The sequence below is a fragment of the Plecotus auritus genome (assembly GCF_963455305.1).
Source record: "Plecotus auritus genome assembly, chromosome: 2".
Classification (NCBI taxonomy): domain Eukaryota; kingdom Metazoa; phylum Chordata; class Mammalia; order Chiroptera; family Vespertilionidae; genus Plecotus; species Plecotus auritus.
In genome coordinates this window covers 195,533,415-195,552,816 of record NC_137771.1, presented here as the reverse complement: position 1 = coordinate 195,552,816, position 19,402 = coordinate 195,533,415, and the positions used below count along the sequence as shown (strand labels likewise).

The window sequence follows — 19,402 nt, the reverse complement described above, 5'->3', positions numbered from 1 at the left end:
ATGGGGAATTGAACTGGATGACCTTTAAATCCTTCTCACCCTCAAGAGAATTCTGATTCTGTGGTCCTGGGTGTCAACTAAAAATGTTTATGAAGATTTTATCAACTGCTCTAGCTGTTTCCCTATTCTTAGATGCATAGTGTTTCATATTAAACGATCACTGGTGGCCAGGAATCATATAAATAAATGCAATAACTGCATAGACTATTTCTTAATAGGGTGCTTGTTAATCTATATTACATAAAATAATTTTATTGTTGCCATGAAAATATACTTTATTATGACTAAAGCTGGAGAACGAGTTTTGAGCCAAATTATAGTCATCTTTGTTAGCTGAAAATTTAATTAAATATCCATCCTATCTAATAAAAGAGTAATATACAAATTGACCATCACTCCAACACACAAGATGGCCTCCCCCATGTGGTCAAAGATGGCTGCCCCCATGTGGACACAAGATGGCCACCACAAGATGGCCAGCAAGGGAGGGCAGGTGGGAGGGACCAGGCCTGCAAGGGAGGGCAGTTGGGGGCGATGAAGCCTGCAGGGGAGGGCAGTTAGGGGTGACCGGGCTGGCAGAGGAGGGAAGTTGGGGGGGACCAGGCCTGCAGGGGAGGACAGTTGGGGGTGACCAGGCCAGCGGGGGAGAGCAGTTAGGGGTGACCAGGCCTGCAGGGAGGACAGTTGGGGTGACCAGGCCTGCAGGTAGGACAGTTGGGGTGACCAGGCCAGCAGGGGAGGGCAGTTAGGGGTTACCGGGACAGCAGGGGAGGGCAGTTGGGGGCGACCAGGCCTATAGGGGAGGACAGTTAGGGGTGACCGGGCCGGCAGGGGAGGGCAGTTAAGGGCAATTGGGCTGGCAGGGGAACAGTTGGCCGTTGATCAGGCTGGTAGGGTAGTGGTTAGGGGGTGATCAGGCTGGCAGGCAGAAGCGGTTAAGGGCAATCAGGAAAGCAGGCAGGTGAGCAGTTGGGATCCAGCAGTCTTGGATTGTGGGAGGGATGTCTGAGATTGGATAGGGTGCAGGCTGGGCTGAGGGACACCCCCCCCCCCCAACCATGCACGAATTTCATGCACCGGGCCTCTAGTTAACAGGATAAAATTTATAGAACTTGGCTATCTTTTTCCCTCTTCACTTTTAAATATTGTCCTGACTTTAAGATTCAGCTAATTTGGCTTAAAGTAAGCACACATGAGATATGCTTCAAGAATCTTAAATGTGCTTTCTTTTTTCTCTCTTTTATTTATTTGTGTTATTTCTAGGTCATCATTTTTCTGACTGGTCCATAGAATACCTACATCAAATCAGTGGGGAGCCGGGGAGGGATGGTTTGACTCTGGGACAAGGAAGGGAGAGGTGGCCATCCTAAGAAAAAAAGCAGATTCCAGAAGCTTGAAAATTTACATTTTCAAAGGGCCTCTGACCTTTTAGTGTAACTCACTTTGGAGGCTCACAGCTGGGAAGGATTTTAGGGATTGGCAACTAAAAGCTGTTTTCTAGAATCTGCAAGAATAGACCTAAGTACACCAGTGCCATGTGGCATATTGCTCTAGAGCAGCGATTTTCAACCTATTTCATCACATGGCACAGGTAAACTAGTTACTAAGATTCTGCGGCACACCAAAAAATATATTTTTGCCAATCTGACAAAAAAGCAGGTATAATTTTTATCCATTCACACTGGCTGGCTATTGTTGTGTTGGCTGTTGTCATTTTCTTAATTTGACAATCTAAGGGAAAAGAGGTCAGTGCTCCTGACTAAATAGTAAGTAATTGCATGTTTTAAAAATTCTTAAGGTTGAAAATTGCTGCTCTAGAAGGAAGCATAGGCATCAATAGATTCCTTTTTATTTTGCATTTGAGACAGCAGAGACAGTGACTCCATGTCTCCACTGAGCTCCATTTCGTTTTGATGGGGTGAGTTGAAGAGAAAAGCTTTAAAAAATACCATTTCAAAGCTGAAATAGACCAGTGACTAGCCCTTAGATTCCTATGATGTTTTTAGTTGCCATTTTCAATATTGTGTGTGCAGTCATCACATACCTTTGAATGCATCATGTTGAATTGGAAAACAGTTGAATTCAAAGATTCAGTGGGGCCATATATTTTTTGGGGTGTGGAAAACAGTTGCAATTCAAAGATTAATTAGGGCCATATATTTTTTGTGTGTCTGGTTTTTCAGCCTTTTCCCTCCAACCCACCAGATTATTATTTCCTCCTCCTGTTTTTTGTTTTGTTTTTGTTCTCCTTCTTCCATATTAGATAATCTATTTAGTTCCTCTCCTCTTTTCAAAAAAGTCAACTTTCTGCCCCAAACCTTTCTTTCTCCTTATTATCTGCTCTTCACTTTGTTCTACAAACACGTTGCCTAACAGACCTTACCTTTCATATCTGTGGCCAGGAAATCTTAAATCAAATATTCTGACATCATTTTACTCATCTGAAAGTGAAGGTGATCAGTTGATAAGTATGAGGCTGAAGGTGTCTAATTGGACCTCGGAATATGTATATTTGTTTATAGGGGGAATATTTTATACGTGAAATCTGGGGGGAAAGAAGTCATAAAACAGTCAAAGGCAGGGATGGAAATAAAGAGATGAAAAAGACAGACAACATTCAGGTTTCTTCATGCTCACTGTTTAATCTAAGTGGGATGACTTAAAAAGGCAGCATATAAACAGAATGTTTTGCCTTGAAGGGCTTTATGAGTTACTCATATTTGTATATTGTATATGTCTGTTTATGGCTATGTTCCCATCTAATCATTGATAGTACTATATATGAAATTACAGTTTGATATGTTTTTGTTGTTTTTATTGAACACGTTGAAAATTTTGCCTTCTCCCCTTCTTACCTACCCTAATATGGCCTCGTCTTGGCCCCTTCTGATTAGCAAACTGAGGGCTGGTGGTTGTCTGGATAAGGCATCTTTAGACTTGTTCCATTCTGTTGAAAAGCTTGCTATTTTTTTAGTTCAAGAAAAATAGTAGTGAATCGACTAGGAGATCTTCCTGGTAACCTGTTTCCCAAGTGTACACCTTCCATTTTCATTTGTCTCAGGCCCCATTAGTAAATGGAGGGTTAATACTTGAAAGTGAAATTGTAGCCTGTTTATTAGTAAAACTAGAGGCCCGGTGAACAAAATTCGTGCATGGGGGGGGGTCCCCTCAGCGCAGCCTGCACCCTCTCTAATCTGGGACCCCTTGAGGGATGTCCCACTGCCCGTTTAGGCCCGATCCCACCAGGCATTCGGACATCCCTCTCACAATCCAGGACTGCTGGCTCCCAACTGCTCGCCTGCCTGCCTTCCTGATTGCCCCTAACTGCTTCTGCCTGCCAGCCTGATCACCCCCTAACCACTCCCCTGCCAGCCTGATTGATGCCTAACTGCTCCCCTGCCAGCCTGTTTTCCCCTAACTGCCCTCCCCTGCAGGCCTGGTCACCCCTAACAGCCCTCCCCTGCAGGCCTGGTCCCCCCAACTGCTCTCCCCTGCAGGCCTGGGTCCCCCCCAACTGCCCTTCCCTGCAGGCCTGGTCACCCCCAACTTCCCTCCTCTGCTGGCCTGGTCACCCCTAATTGCCCTCCCCTGCAGGCTTCATCGCCCCCAACTGCCCTCCCTTGAAGGCCTGGTCCCTCCCAACTGCCCTACCCTGCTGGCCTGATCGCCCCAACTGCCCTCCCTTGCAGGCCTGTTTCCTCCCAACTGCCCTCCCCTGCTGGCCATCTTGTGGTGGCCATCTTGTGTCCACATGGAGGCAGCCATCTTTGACCACATGGGGGCAGCCATCTTGTGTGTTGGAGTGATGGTCAGTCTGCATATTACTCTTTTATTAGATAGGATAGAGGCCTGGTGCATAGGTGGGGGCCAGCTGGTTTGCCCTGAAGGGTGTCCCGGATCAGGGTGGGGGTTCCCTTGGGGCATGGGGCGGCCTGGGCAAAGGTCCTGTGGTGGTTTGCAGGCCGGCCATGCCCCCCGGCAACCCAAGCAGAGGCCCTGGTATCTGGGGTTTATTTATCTTCTACAATTGAAACTTTGTAGCCTGGAGTGGAGCCAAGCCTTCTGCTCGCTCTGTGGCGGCAGCCATTTCTGTTGGGATTTATTTATCTTCTATAATTGAAACTTTGTAGCCTTAAGCGGAGGCCAAGGCAGGCCAGGGCTTCGGAAGCTTGGCTTCCTCCATCACAAGGGGCAACCCTAGCCTCCTGCTCTCTCCAGCTCCATGGCTGCCGCCATTTTTGTTGGGATTTATTTATCTTCTATAATTGAAACTTTGTAGCCTGGAGTGCAGGCCTGGGATGGCCAGGGTGTGCGGAAAACTTGGCTTCCTCCATTGCCGGGGAAACCCGAGCCTCCCTCCTGCTCTCTCGGTGGCCACAGCCATCTTGGTTGGGTTAATTTGCATACTCGCTCCTGATTGGCTGGTGGACATGGCTTGTGGGTGTAGCAGAGTTATGGTTAATTTGCATATTACCCTTTTATTAGATAGGATAGTTTCTTGGGCCAGGACTACGAAGCATCTGTGCCATAAGGCTGTCTGCTGCCCTTAAACAGTAACCTTGTCAGCTTAGTTTTATAGCTGAGAAAATAGCTGACCAGGGTGACCCAACCTTCCTGCAGTTACTCATAGGTGTTTAGTACTGCCTTTGATCAGACTGCAAATGGGAGAGTCTAACCTGTTTGAGATTGTTTTTTACTGTCAGTTCCCAGCCTGCCTTTTGTGTGTATTTTTTGTTGTTGTTTGTTTTTGTTTTGTTTTGGCATACAAACAAAAGTGTAAAGGCAACAGGCTATGTCAGCATAGCTGGTCTGCAGGAACTCTTATTTACCTTCCTAGCCTCTGTGTGGTTTAGGTAAGACAGACTAGAACTATAAATTAAACTAGTCATCTCAAAGTCCATTATTAGGTCCCAGCCACTGGACAATTTAGAGAATTTTTATTAGCAATCACACTTTTGTAAAATTAAGTTATTTCAGAAGATTGCTGGCCTTTGGTTGAAAAAACTTTCAATCAGATATTGGGTGATTGTGAGTGAGTGAGTAGCCTACCAGGTTGGAAAGAAAATGGCATCAGATATGTAAACTGGTTTATTTTATGGAATATTTGGTTTATTTTTTTCATTTCCATAGTAACTATTGGTTTTCTTTAGTAGCTCTATTTCATGGATCCCAGACATTTCTCTTTTGCCTTTGGATTTGAGGCACATGAGTTAAAGAACTAAGCTAGTAAATTGTGTTGGGGGTGTTGCCAATAAAATGCCTTTAGGATGTTGTCAAAGACTTTGATTTAGAGCACCACTCTTTAGGGGCCTGCCCTTTGTTTTGAGCCAACTCTGAGAGCAGTTAAAAGGGATCCTCTAGTTTGCTTGTAAAGCCTCATTAGAGCAATGGGTAATTGAATTCCTTTCAACATATTGAGTGCTTAAAGCTATACATTATTATTATTATTATTATTAGTAGTAGTAGTAGTAGTAGTAGTAGTAGTAGTAGTATTTGTAATTCAGCCTTCAGGTGGGTGTTGTTTCTAATGGTCTTTCATTTGTAACAGATGAATAACGTAAAACAGATCTTGTGAAGAATGTAATCATACTAGTAACCCTGCGCACGAATCCATGTGCCAGTGGCTCTCTGCTGCCCTCCTATAGCTCTCCGCCCACTGCCCTGCCCTCCTGTAGCTCCCCTGCCCCCCTCCCCCCCATAGCTTGCTGCCCTGACCCCTCCTGTAGCTTTTCTCAGCCCACTGTAGTTCGCTGCTCCACCCTCCTCCAGATCCGTGATCTGGTTGTTAAGCCATTGGTCGTTACCCCCCAAGGCATAACGGATAATTAGCATATTCCTCTCTTATTATATATGATGATTGTTGTGTGGTTAATGATTTCAGTACTATTTTCAAACTTGCCCTTCTAGAGCATGACATTGAAATTGTAAAGTGGAGCACAAATAATATAGGAAGTGCACATCTGCCTCAGAATTCTTCATGCAGCTGTTATGAAAATATCTACTTGCTGTCTTGCCTTGCTTGCTGTTCTGTCCCTCCTGGAAGAAGTAGGCCTTGTAGTCACCCAAATGGGGTGGGAGTGGGGTCCGGGGTGTAAGAGTGGACAAGGTTTTATTCATCTCCGTTTCTTTCCATAACCCTTTCTGAGAGCAGAGAAAGCTGGTGAGAGAATGAAGACAACCCCTTGTGAATACTCAGGGCCATAGTGAACAATTCTGCCCCATTCTTGCTCTCCCTGCCATAGGCTTAAAATTCTCTCTCTCTCTCTCTCTCTCTCTCTCTCTCTCTCTCTCTCTCTCTCTCTCTCTCTCTCTCCCCCTCTCCCTCTCCCCAATGCACGAAATTCGTGCAAGAGTAGGCCTTCCCCCCGGCTGCTGGCACTGGCTTCCCTCTGGCATCCGGGACCCGGGCTTCCCTCGCAGCCCCGGCTTCGTCTGGAAGGTCATCCGGAAGGATGCCTGGTCTAATTAGCATATACACACACACACACACACACACACACACACACACACACACACACATACATACACATATATATCTTTATTGTTGAAAGTATTACATATGTTTCTTTTTCCCCCCATTGCCCTCTCCAATCCCCCCTTTTTAATACATTTTTATTGATTTCAAAGAAGAAGGGATAGGGATTGAGAACTAGAAACATCAATAATGAGAGAGAATCATTGATCAGCTGTCTCCTGCACACGTCCTACTGAGGTTCCAGCCCACAACCCAGGCATGTGGCCAGACTGTAATTAAACCTAGACTTCCTGGTTCATAGGTCGACACTCAACCACTGAGCCATGCCAGCCAGGCCCTGCCATAGGCTTCTAATGAATAATCTTTAGTTTTGATTCTTTATTCTACAAAATTAAAAATCTTTAATATATTTCTTTGAAAACATCAGTTTGTGTTTTATCTCGGGACATTTAAAATGAAATTTAAAATAAATCTGTTCTAATAAGTTTTTACCCTCAACCAAACTCTCTGGAGGGTTCCCCTGAAATTATGCTCACCTATTTCAACTCAGTTTTTCTGGTAACTCTTTCTTGGATTTATTAGCTGGAATGCCAACTGTGTCTCAGGTTGGTTTTCATTCTGTATGAGAAAGTGTGGGCACAAGAGAAAACATGCTGCGAAAGCTTTAATTTTAAAGGCTTTGCAATGAAGTGCTTAATGCTTTCGGTGCCTTTATTTTAATTTTGCTGCTAATATTTGCAGGGACTGACTTTGTAAAATATCAGAAGCCCTTTCTCAGTATTATTGAGTTATATTTAGTTATATTTGTATCATTCCTCAGAGCTTTGAAGTTTATAAGGACCTGGTTTAAGTATAAATAAGCAGATCCATTGATTATCTCCTTTAAAACCTGACATTAAAATTAAAAAAAAAAAAAAGACAGACTGAGTCTTAGTATTCATTTAAATGAGTTTAACTGGTAGGGTGATACTGGGTGTTTTTCATTGTTAGGTTCTGAATGTGGATAGGGTGATATAGATTAACTTTAAGAGTAGGGAGACCTTGGGAGGCCCAGCTGCAGTACCTGGCGGGGTATATGAACCCACTCCTTGTTTGCTTTTGTTTTTGCGCCACCCCCCCCCCCCCCCAAAGATCAACTTCTTGAATCATTTCTCATAGGCCTTCTACCTAATTCTTTAATAATTTCTTTCAGTAAATGCCCATGCTGCTTGAGATGTCTGTGTGATGTGCCTGGCTCCATGCTGAGATGCACAGTGTGTTACAGAAACCTCAGGCAAAAACCAGGACCCAAAGCTGAATTGTTCCCTTGCCCCTGACGCACTTCTGTGCACCTGTACATTACTCATTCTGCATGCCATTCTCTCATAATTAAGAACAAAATTGCTTGTTCTCTTTAATGTCATTGTGTCCTTGGCACCTGCCCAGGGTCTGACAACTAGATCGGGTTCAGCAAAGCCACAACCAAGAGTTCTAAACTCAGGAGTTGGAGGCTATATTACTGGCCTCTGTCATAGTGCCTAATATCTTTAACAATCTTAGAGCTTGTATTCCTGAAGCCCTGAATTTAAATCAAGCTCCTTTTAAAACTATGGGACTGGATTCAACAACTTCCATTACCATTCATTTTCAGTTACTTGTGAGTTTTAAGTATACTCCTCTACCCACCCCATGGGTAATTTTTTATTATCCAGCTTCAGAGCTCTTGGCCTCTAATAAAACAATGCTGCTTATTTATGTAGTAGTTTGTTAGTAACGTATCTATTGTAAAATCATCTATGTGGCTTTAAACTCCTTACAGCATCTTACACAATAGTGTTAATTGAATTGAATTCAATAAAATATTAGCTCATATAAATAAAACACTCTGTAATTACACAATAGTTAAATGGATTTCATTAACATTTAAGCCTTAAACCCACTCAATAAAGTAGATTGGGTAGATAATCTCAATTTTATTGAAATTGAGGAAAATCAGGATTCATGAAGTTTAGTTTTATGTGAAAATTAAACCTTTCTCTCCCTGCTCTTGTTGCCCTTATAACAGCTAAGTAGCAAAACAGTTCAAACAAATATTTGGAAAGAAAAGGCTTACATTTCAACCTGGCAAAACAGATTTATTAACTAATGCAGCTCCTTCCTTCTTGTGTTTTGAAATAGTTAAGTTATAAAATGGTGGTGAGACATTCTTTGAAATGGTATCCGTGACTCAGCTTTGATTCTTGATAGTGGTGTACCTCAGATCTCGGTAGGAATGGTTTGGTCATTGGGCAATTTGTTGTTCTGGCCACTTGCTACTTTTAAAGACAATGGCTGACCCAGACCAGAAATTCTTGTAAGCAGGCCAGTGTCAAAGATGAAGAAGATTCGACTTTCAGAAAACAAGGGCTGATCCTTTGATTCAGAGCTGTCTCAGGACAGTTAGGCACACCCAGCTTTCTAAGATTTCCTAGAAGTTAGGGAAGACCAACAAATAATTTGGGGAGAGGTACAGAGCTAGGATCAGGGGAAAGGAAGTAGATAACTCTGAGAAAGCAGCCAGCCTTCCCTCTTTTTAAAATTGATTTTTATTTTTTAATAACCATAAGTCATATACCTTTACAGTTTTTTAAAGGATGCTATTATTTCCAAGCTACACGAGGGAAACATGTTTTTAGAAGAACATATGTGAGGAACCAAACAACGAACTTGCTCATTTGAGAAACTCTGCAATTCTTCATTTGTCTCTGTGGTAAATGATTACTCTCTATTAACCTCTTTGTTCATACAGCATTTTCCTTCTTGTAGCACAATGTTAAAGTTATTTTTTTAAATACCATTATTTGACAAGGCAGTGTGCTGGGTACTTTATATGTATTACATCTCCTAGTCTCCAGAACAACCCTTGGAAGCAGCTCTTTTTGTAGGTCAGAAAAATATTGATCTGTCAGAGAGATTTTAAGTAATTTGCCCAAGGTCGTGCTAGAAAACCACATTCAAACCCAGGCTCACGAGCTCCAGGCCTGTTGTTTTCTCAGTGCTCAGATTCTTCTCTCCAGCCTGTTTTTCTCTGTCAGGATGCCTTTGGGAAGAAGTAGTAGTTACAGGTGGGCAAGACCATATATCTGAGCCAGAGAAATGTATTATCTAATACCTGGCTCTGTGTGAAAACTGCATCTTCAGAGAAAATTACTTTGCAGCAGCATTTTAAGAAACAACACATCTTACTCCAGGTAAAAAGTAAAATGAGAAACGGTGAGCTAAAAACCAGAAGAACTGACTACTAGACTCTGTTGTTCCATCACCTGCCTGCTGGTCAGTTTGCTTCGGGACCTCAGTTTCTTTATTTGTAAAGCAGTGAGGTTACTACTAAATCTTTAGAACCTTTTAACTGCTCATTTCTGCAATTACTGATGGGTTCACAGGATGATAATCTTTTAAAATTTTGCTAAATTTAGACAGTGCCTGCAGTGCCTGCTTGTATCTATTTGTTTTCCATGTCTGTATCTCCATAATTAGACTACCAGTCCTTTGAGAATAGAGAATGCATCTTACTGGTCTTTGCATAACACAGTGTCTAGAAATAGCATCCTCTCAAATATGAATGTATATGGAATGAAGATGTGCTTTGGGAGATTTATACTCTGTTGCTTTTTGGTAGTTTATTAGTAACCCCAGTTTTATTATCTTACATTTCTTCGGTTATGTGTTCATCATCTTTTAAAAAAATATTTTTATTGATATACAATGCATACAACATTCTAAAACATTTTCATCACCTCAACAGGAAACCTTGCACCCTGTAAGCACTTGCTCCCCAAAGCCCTCCCACCCCTCAGCCCTTGGAAACCACATGAGTTCTGTCTCTATTGATTTATTTATTCTGGATATTTCATATAACTGGAATCACAAAGTATGTGACCTTTTGTGTCTGGCTTCTTTTACTTGGCATAATGTTTTCAAGTTTTATTCACATAGTAGCATATATCAGTACTTTCTTTTTATGGCCAACCAATAGTCCATTGTTTGTATTATATCACATTTTATTTATCTATTCATCCCCTAATGGACATTTTGGCTGTTTCTACCTTTTGGCTATTGTGAACAGTACTGCTGTGAACATGTGTGTGCATGTGTTTGTTTGAGTTCCAGTATTTGATTCTCATGGGTGTGTATACCTAGGAGTGGTATTGATGGTAAATTTATGTTCAACTTTTTGAGAAAGCGCCAAATTATTTTCCACAGCAGCTGTGCCATTTTATATTCCTACCAGCAATTGTACAAGAGTTCCAATTTTTCCACATATTCATCAACAGTTATTTTTTATTTTCCTGAAAATAGCCACTATAGGCGAGTGTGAAGTGGTACCTCATTGTGGTTTTGATTTGCATTTCCCTAATGATTAGTGATGTTGAGCATTTTTTTATGTGCTGTTGGCTATTTATATATCTTCTTTTGTGAAATATCTATTCAAGCCCTTGCCTATTTTTAAATTGGGGTGTTTTTTTTTTGTGTGTGTGTGTGTGGTTGTTTTTTTGCTGATTTGTGAGAATTCTTTATATATTTGAGGTACAGGTCCCTTATCAGATAAAAGATTTGTAACTATTTTTTTTCACAATCTGTAGCTTGTCTATTCACTTAGTTAATAATGTCTTTTGATACACAAAAGTTTTTAACTTTTATGAAGTTCAGCTTATCTATTTTTTTCTCTTTTTTTGCTTCTATTTTGGTTTCATATCTAAGAAGCCATTGTCAAGTGCAACACTGAAAATATACCCATGTTTTCTTCTGAGTTTTATGGTTTTCCCGTTATGCAGGGTGTCCCCCAAATGCATACACGTTTAATAGCTGATAGCTCAATTGCTTTTTCTTTCTTTTCATGTTTAACCCATTAGAATTAATAATATTCAAAGTGTGTATACACTTTTTGGGGACACCCTGTATGGAGGTCTATGATCCATTTTGAGTTAATTTTTGTATAGGATCTCAGATAGGGTGCCAAGTTCATTCTTTTTTTCTGTTTGGGCCTTTTACAGTTCCATATGATTTGCAGATTGGCTTGTCTGTTTCTGTCAAAATGGCCATTGGGATTTTGATAGAAATTACATTGACTATATCGCTTTGAGTAGTATTGCCATCTTAGCAATATTAAGTCTCTCATTCATTCCATGTCTTTATTTGGTTGTTTATTTCCATTTATTTAGGTCTTTTATTTCCTTTTTTTTAATCCACTCCCAGGGATATGTTTATTGATTTTAGAGAGGGAGGGGGGAGAGAGACAGACAGACAGACATGGATGTGAGAGAGAAACATCCATTGGTTGCCTCCCATATTCGCCCTGACCTAGGGATCAAACCTGCAACCTAGGTATGTGCCTTGAAGGGGAATTGAACTTGCAACCTTCTGGTGTATGGGACAACACTGAACTACCTGGCCAGGGCTAGCAATGTTTTATAGTTTGTGTGAAAGTCTTTTCACCTTCTTGGTTAAACTTATTCTTAGGTTTTTGGGTTTTTTTTGGATGTTGTTGTAATTCAAATTGTTTTCTTAATTTCCTTTTTAGATTGTTCATTGTGGTATATATAGAAACACAATTGACCTATGTTGGTATTGTATCCTGCAAATGTACCAAATTTGCTTATTAGCTCTAGTAGGTTTTGTGGTTTTTTTGTGTGGAATCGTTGGTATTTTCTTTATATAAGACCAGAGGCCTGATGCACAAAATTCATGCAAGAGTACGCCTTTGCTGCCACAGCGCTGCCTGGATCCCTCCCTCATAGCCAGGACTTCCTCGATTCCTTGGCTGCAGCTCCAGCTTTGTCCGGAGGGTTGCCCTTCTGGTCTAATTAGCATATCACGCTTTTATTATTATAGATTGTTATCTGCAAATAGTTTTATCCCTTTCTTTCCAATTTGTATGTCTTTCCTTTTTCCTCCTCTCTTCTCTACTCCCTTCCTCCTACCACCCCTGCTTCCCTTATCGTTCTGGCTAGAATTTTCAGTTCAGCGTTGAACAGTGGTGGTGAAAGCTGTCATCCTTGTCTTATTCCTGATGTTAGGGAAAAGCTTAAGTCTGTGTGTGTGTGTGTGTGTGTGTGTGTGTGTCATGCATTCTTTTTATTTCTTTATTAATTAAGGTATTACATATGTGTCCTTATCTCCCCATTGTCCCCCCACTCCCTGCTCATGCCCTTACCCCCCTAGTGTCTGTATCCATTGGTTATGCTAAGCATACTTGTCCTTTAGTTGATATCTTCCCCTTCCCCAATCCTTCCCTGCCTTCCCTCTGAGGTTTGACGGTCTGATCGATGCTTCCCTGTCTCTGGATCTGTTTCTGTTTCTGTTTCTGTTCATCAGTTTATGTTGTTCATTATATTCCACATATGAGTGAGATCATGTGATGTTTATCTTTCTCTGACTGACTTGTTTCACTTAGCATAATGCTCTCCAGCTCCATCCATGCTGTTGCAAATAGTAGGAGTTCCTTTCTTTTTATAGCACCATAGTATTCCATTGAGTAGATGTACCACAGTTTTTTAATCCATTCATCTGCTGATGGGCACTTAGACTGTTTCCAAATCTTAGCTATGATAAATTGTGCTGCTATGAACATAGGGGTGCATATATCCTTTCTGATTGATCTTTCTGATTTCTTGGGATATATCCCTAGAAGTGAGATCACTGGGTCAAATGGGAGTTCCATTTTTAGTTTTTTGAGGAAATTTCATACTGTTCTCCACAGTGGCTGCACCAGTCTGCATTCCCACCAGCAGTACATGAGGGTTCTTTTTTCTCCTCATCCTTGCCAGCACTTGTTATTTGTTGATTTGTTGGTGATAGCCATTCTGACAGGTGTGAGATGGTACCTCATTGTCGTTTTGATTTGCATCTCTCGTGACTTCAAGCATGTTTACATATGTCTCTTGCCCTTCTGTATGTCCTTGTTCGAAAAGTATCTATTTAGATCCTCTGCCCATTTTTTTTATTGGATTGTTTATCTTCCTTATGTTAAGTTGTATGAGTTCCCGGTAAATGTTGTAGATTAAACCCTTATCGGAGATAACAGTGGCAAATATGTTCTCTTGTTGTTTTGTTGATGGTTTCTTTTGCTGTGCAGAAGCTTTTTATTTTGATGTAGTCCCATTTGTTTATTTTCTCTTTAGTTTCCATTGCCCTAGGAGCTGTATCGGAGAAGATATTGCTTTGGCATATTCTGAGATTTTGCTGCTTGTGGATTCCTCTAAGATTTTTATGGTTTCCCGTCTTAGGTTTAAGTCCTTTATCCATTTTGAGTTTATTTTTGTGTATGGTGTAAGTTGGTGATCTAGTTTCATTTTTTTGCATGTATCTGTCCAATTTTCCCAACACCATTTATTGAGGAGACTGTCTTGACTCCATTGTATGATCTTGCCTCCTTTGTCAAATATTAATTGAGTGTAGAGGTTTGGGTCAATTTCTGGGTTCTCTATTCTATTCCATTGGTCTATATGTCTGTTCTTGTGCCAGTACCAGGCAGTTTTGAGAACAGTGGCTTTGTAATATAGCTTAATATCTGGTATTGAGATCCCACCTACTTTGTTCTTCTTTCTCAGGATTGCTGAAGCTATTTGGGGTCTTTTTTTATTCCAGATGAATTTTTGGAGTGTTCGTTCTAGGTCTGTGAAATATGCCATTGGTATTTTAATGGGAATTGCATTGCATCTATAGATTGCTTTGGGTAGTATGGACATTTTAATGATGCTGATTCTACCAATCCATGAACATGGTATGTTCTTCCATCTGTTTATGTCTTCCTCTATCTCTTTTTTCAGTGTCCTGTAGTTTTCCAAGTACAGGTCTTTTACCTCCTTAGTTAAGTTTATTAGGTATTTTAATTTTTTTTGGTGCAGTGGTAAATGGGATTGTTTTTTAAATCTCTCTGTAAGTTAACTATTGGTATATAAAAATGCCATAATTTTGTATCCTGCTACATTGCTGAATTCATTTATTAAATCTAATAATTTTTTGATGGAGTCTTTAACCATTGAGTATGATGTTAATTGTGTTAGCTTATTGTCTTTTATCATCTAAGGCAGATTTTCAATTGGTGTGCCACAAGAATTTTTTAAAATGCAACACCTGACTATTTAGTCAGGGGTACTGACTTCTTTTCCCTTAGATTGTCAAAAAACAAAACAAAACAGAAAACAAAAAAACAACAATGATAACAGCCCTGGCTGATGTGGCTTGGTTGAAGCATCGTCCCATATCCCAAAAGGTGACGGGATGGGTTTGATTACAGGTCAGAGCACATACTTAGGTTTTGGGTTCAATCCCCGGTCAGGGTACATACAGGAGGCAACTGATCAATGTTTTTCTCTCACATCTCTCTCTCTCTCCCTCTCTCCCTCTCTCCCTCTCTCCCTCTCTCCCTCTCTCCCTCTCTCCCTCTCTCCCTTTCCCTCTCCTTTTCCTTCTCCCTCTCCCTCTCTGTTCCTACCCCCACCCCCTTCAACTCCCTCTGCCTCTTATTCTCTCAAAAGAAAAATGAATTAAAAAACTTTAAAAAATGACAATAACCAACATAACAATAGCTGTTCAGTATGAATGAATCAAAATTATACCTTTTTTTTTGTCAGATTAGCAAAAAATATATATTTTGGTGTGTTGCAGAATTTTAGTAATTAGTTTATGTGTGCCATGAGATGAAAAAGTTTGAAAATCACTTACCTAAGGGGCTATCAGAAATGTGTCCCCTGGACAGCAGCAGCGATATCACCTGAGAACTTCTCAGAAATGCTAACTCTGGGGACTCATCCCAGGCCCTCTGATCCTACATCTGTGGGAGGGGGAACGCAGCAATCTGGATTTTAAGAAACCCTCTGGCTAAAGCTGATGCGCAGTAAAGTTTAAGAACCACTGCACTGGAGTTTAAGATTCTTTGAGGTTAGGACCTGTTCTTTATTACTTTGTATTCCTTTTACTTCTCTTGTGGGATTAGTTAGTGTTAAATAATTAAAAAGTCAATGTTCCCCAAAGTGCCTACATCATCTCTTGGCTTAGCTGTGTGTCTTGAGTCACCATACTTGGAGATTCATTATTAGACAGTCAGAGGATTGATCAGAAGACCTTACTTTTATATTCAGACTTAGACCCATGGCAAACAGCACAAGTGCACTTTTATTCAGATCTTTTGTCCTGATAATTACTTTTGCCATAATTATTTACTTACCTACTAGCTGTGGCCTTATCCTTATGACTACTGCCAGCAAGAATTTCTCTTCTTTGGCTATTTAGACAGACTTGAGGGTCACTTTTATAGGGTTTATTGGATTTTATCACATCATTATTTTGCTTTTGCTTTATTTTGACCATTAGTGTTATCTCTCGCTATGTGTGCTCTCAGTTCCTTTACGTCCTTTGTGAACATGGTATTTAAATTAATAGGATAAGAATGTGACCTCTTGCTACCAAGAGCTGTTGTTGAAAATAACTATTGAACACACAAGTACCAGCTTATAGACAGGTACAGAAATACATTTGTATTTATTCACGACTTGTTCACCTGTTGGTGAATACTTAGCTTATAAAAATACCATTTAAACATGTCTGAAATTGTGGTATAATTAATTATTTATAGCTATTTCTAAGGCTAGTTTAGGTGATAATTTATACCCTGGATTCTCAATTATCACCACTTTCAGATTTCTAAACCTCATTTGTACATTCACCACAAGTCAATCTAGTTACCTCTGGTCCCAGAGTGGGTGAATATTCTGAATATAGCATCAGAGCAAGAGCTATATAAATGTGTGAGCTCTGGGGGAATCCCTGGCAGCAGGGAAGAAGCACAGAAGGAAGCAGAGTGGCCTCACAGTCTTGACAGTGTCTCGGGGACTCCTCATGTGCATGTGTGGTCCTAAAAATACCATTAGCTGGACTGACCTTCAGTCTCTTTGATGTGGGAATTCAGTCATATGATCATTGCATGAATTACTGTTGATTGAATGATTATGCTATAAGTAAATTAAATATCAATTCATTAACAAATTCTAGCAGACTTTTAAGATGTTATACCATGTGTATTGCAGTTAAATTTTTAATGACTATAAACGAATCATAGTGCTTGTTTGTGTCTCACATCTTGTTTAGTGCAAAAAGAATTCTTAGCTGTTGAAGTCACAGCCTAAAACCTGAAATTGATCAAAATTCCCAAGGCTTTTTTTTTTTTTTTTTCATGGAGTTACTTGGCTCTTAGCAAACACTTTAGTTTCAGTTCTAGAAACTGTGCATGTGATATTTTTCATCTGTCTATGGAAGAGTTCATGTAGTCTCTAGCTGAACGTCTGAATTAGCTTCTCAAAAAATATCTTACTGACAGTATTTTGGAAGTGTATGTTTGCTTACTTTCATTTTCAAATTATTTAATGTATGTGTACATAACTGCCTGTATAAAATGAGAGTGTTTAATTAAAGGGGGTTCCAGATACCTTAAGAGATTTAAAAATTATTTTTAAAAAGTTTAATAGTTCAGTGATTTCCCAGTATAGTCAGAAGAAGTTGATTTGTTTGAAAATATTGTGTGATGACACCCCCCCCCCCCAAGTTATTCCTCGTCCCAAATATAGCCAGTGTTGGTGGGGTTGAATAAGGAGAGAACCATTTTCATCATATTCTAAGGGCTATATGCTTTTAAGTCCTATCTGTATCAATTAAAAAAATCAAAAGGAACTTAGTATTCCTAGAAGTTAAGGGAGAGAAGTTTATGTTTTAATTAGGTAAGGGTTATAATAATATCAGGAAGTTCTCAGACACAGAGTTGCACAGAGGCAGTAACTCACTGATTGATGAGAAACAAGTGTTAAGAGAGACAATAACTTTTCGTATACCATTGTCATTCATTCATTCATTCATTCATTCATTCATTTATTCATTGCTAGCTTTTAAACTCCAGAATGCCTGTGAATGCAATGGTTTACTTTATTTCAGAAAAAAGAACCTTGGGGTTCCAAGGCACAGTTGAGTTTCGGAAGTCATTACTGTATGTTTTGCAGTGCTCTTTGTAAGGGTTTGATGACAGTGACAAGAGAAAGGGTGGTGGGCAAGCATGTTAAAGTCATTTGGCTACTTTTGAAATCAAGACTGGGAAGAAAACATTTTCTGGCTGTAAATCACACACTTGTCCTACATTCTTTAACGTATTTTACACAAATGACTTTAACAGTTTTAGGGGTCATGTCTTGGGTTAAGAGACTGTGCCTGGTATACATTTTAGTGATTAAAAAACAATACTGAGGTGGTAGCATTTCTGTTCACATCTGTGCTGTGAAGTATTTGATATTTGTCTGATGAAGGTTAGCCTCTTAAGGCAATATTGTACAAAGTGTATAGTTGTTGATTTTATGTGTTTACAAGGGCAACTAAAATAAATCAGTACTTATAATGTTAACAAACAAACTGAAAAACAAAAACTTATAAATAAAAAATTTAAACATGTTGTAAAGATTGCTAACATTTTGATGAGTGATTTTTGTGTTATGTACTACTAAGCGTTTTTGCACGCATTATTGAATTTAATCTTTAAACCCAACTGTATCAGGTAGGAGTTGTTCTTCTCATTTATACCTGTTGAGCAGTGAGGCTCCAAAAGTGAATTGTTCAAGGTCACATAACCAGTGTGACTAGTGAGCTGGGAATGAAACCAGGCAGAGACCCTTGGATTTCATAGATACTACTCAGGCTAAGGCTGAAATAGTTGTGATTCTGAAGTGAGACAATCCAAATAAAATTATTTAGTAGATACCGAATTGTCTTGACTATGGCAAAAATGCTAAAGCTGATGAGAAAGATAGACTTGGAAAGTACCTACAGTGATTAGTGTATGTATTAATTGAAATTATACTTTAAGATAGAATAGGCTCAGACAATTATGACATTGTCTTTTGCTTTAAATGATCATCAATTTATTAGCCTGAGAGAGGCCACTGTGGTTTTGTATGTGTTTAGAGATTATCAGATAGTTTAGTGCTTTGGTGTATTGTCCATGAAGTTGCAGTGTGAACTCTGGTCAGATGGTATGTTCCATGGATATCAGCATCTTTTCTGCCCTACTCCTATGTTTTCCCTTCTCTACTTGTAGACCTGTGGTTACCCCAACATCCCTACCCCTCTATATCCCCAACTGGTCCTCTCCTGTGAAGTAGTTAGAACATTGAGTTGTACTGTGCGGTGAGGGGTGCATTGTGCTTACATGTAAATGCAGCATTGGGTGGCAGGATCTATTTTCTTTTGCCAAGAAAAGTGTTGTATTTTTCTTGGTTTTTGTTACAGTTCAGCAATTTTCATTGCCGGCAGCACAACACTCATTGGGAGAGAGAAAATAAACAACACAGGGCACTTGGAGCCAGGAAGTCGCATCTCAGACTAGAAACATGTGGGAGGGAGGCAGAGGAGGGAAGGTAAACATATGGTGACAGAAGATTATTTGGGTGGTAGGCACACAATGCAGCATATAGATCATGTCGTGGAAATGTACACTTGAAACCTATATAATTGTATTAACCACTGTCACCCCAATAAATTTAATTTTTAAAACCCCACAGTTTGGATTGACATTTGGGCGGTGGGTGTTAAATAGAGGAGCCAGCTACCAACATGAAAACCAGAGGTGGTGGTGTTCCTGCACATCTAGGGAAACCATGTACTCACAGGATCTTTGGTGGGGTGTCAGAAGTTGATTTTTTCCTGTTACTCACAGGATCTTTGGTAGGGTGTCAGAAGTTGATTTTGATGTTATGACAAATGTTATGGTTTCTTTGTAATTAGATATTAACTCAAACTGTATTTTAGGTGAGTCTTACCTTGCTGATCATTGTTTGTATTAGACCTGTAATTAACTTTTGATGAATTTGAAACTAACCTCTTGTTATTTGAATGTTTTGCTTTGAAACAACCCTAAGTAAATTTGTCATG

At 40.0% G+C, this 19,402-nt stretch overlaps 1 protein-coding gene across 7 annotated transcripts in view; it reads left to right on the top strand.

Annotated features, from left to right (window-relative positions):
* FNDC3B (fibronectin type III domain containing 3B) overlaps window positions 1-19,402 on the top strand; it is a 341,119-nt gene that overhangs the window by 163,462 nt on the left and 158,255 nt on the right. The window lies entirely within an intron of this gene.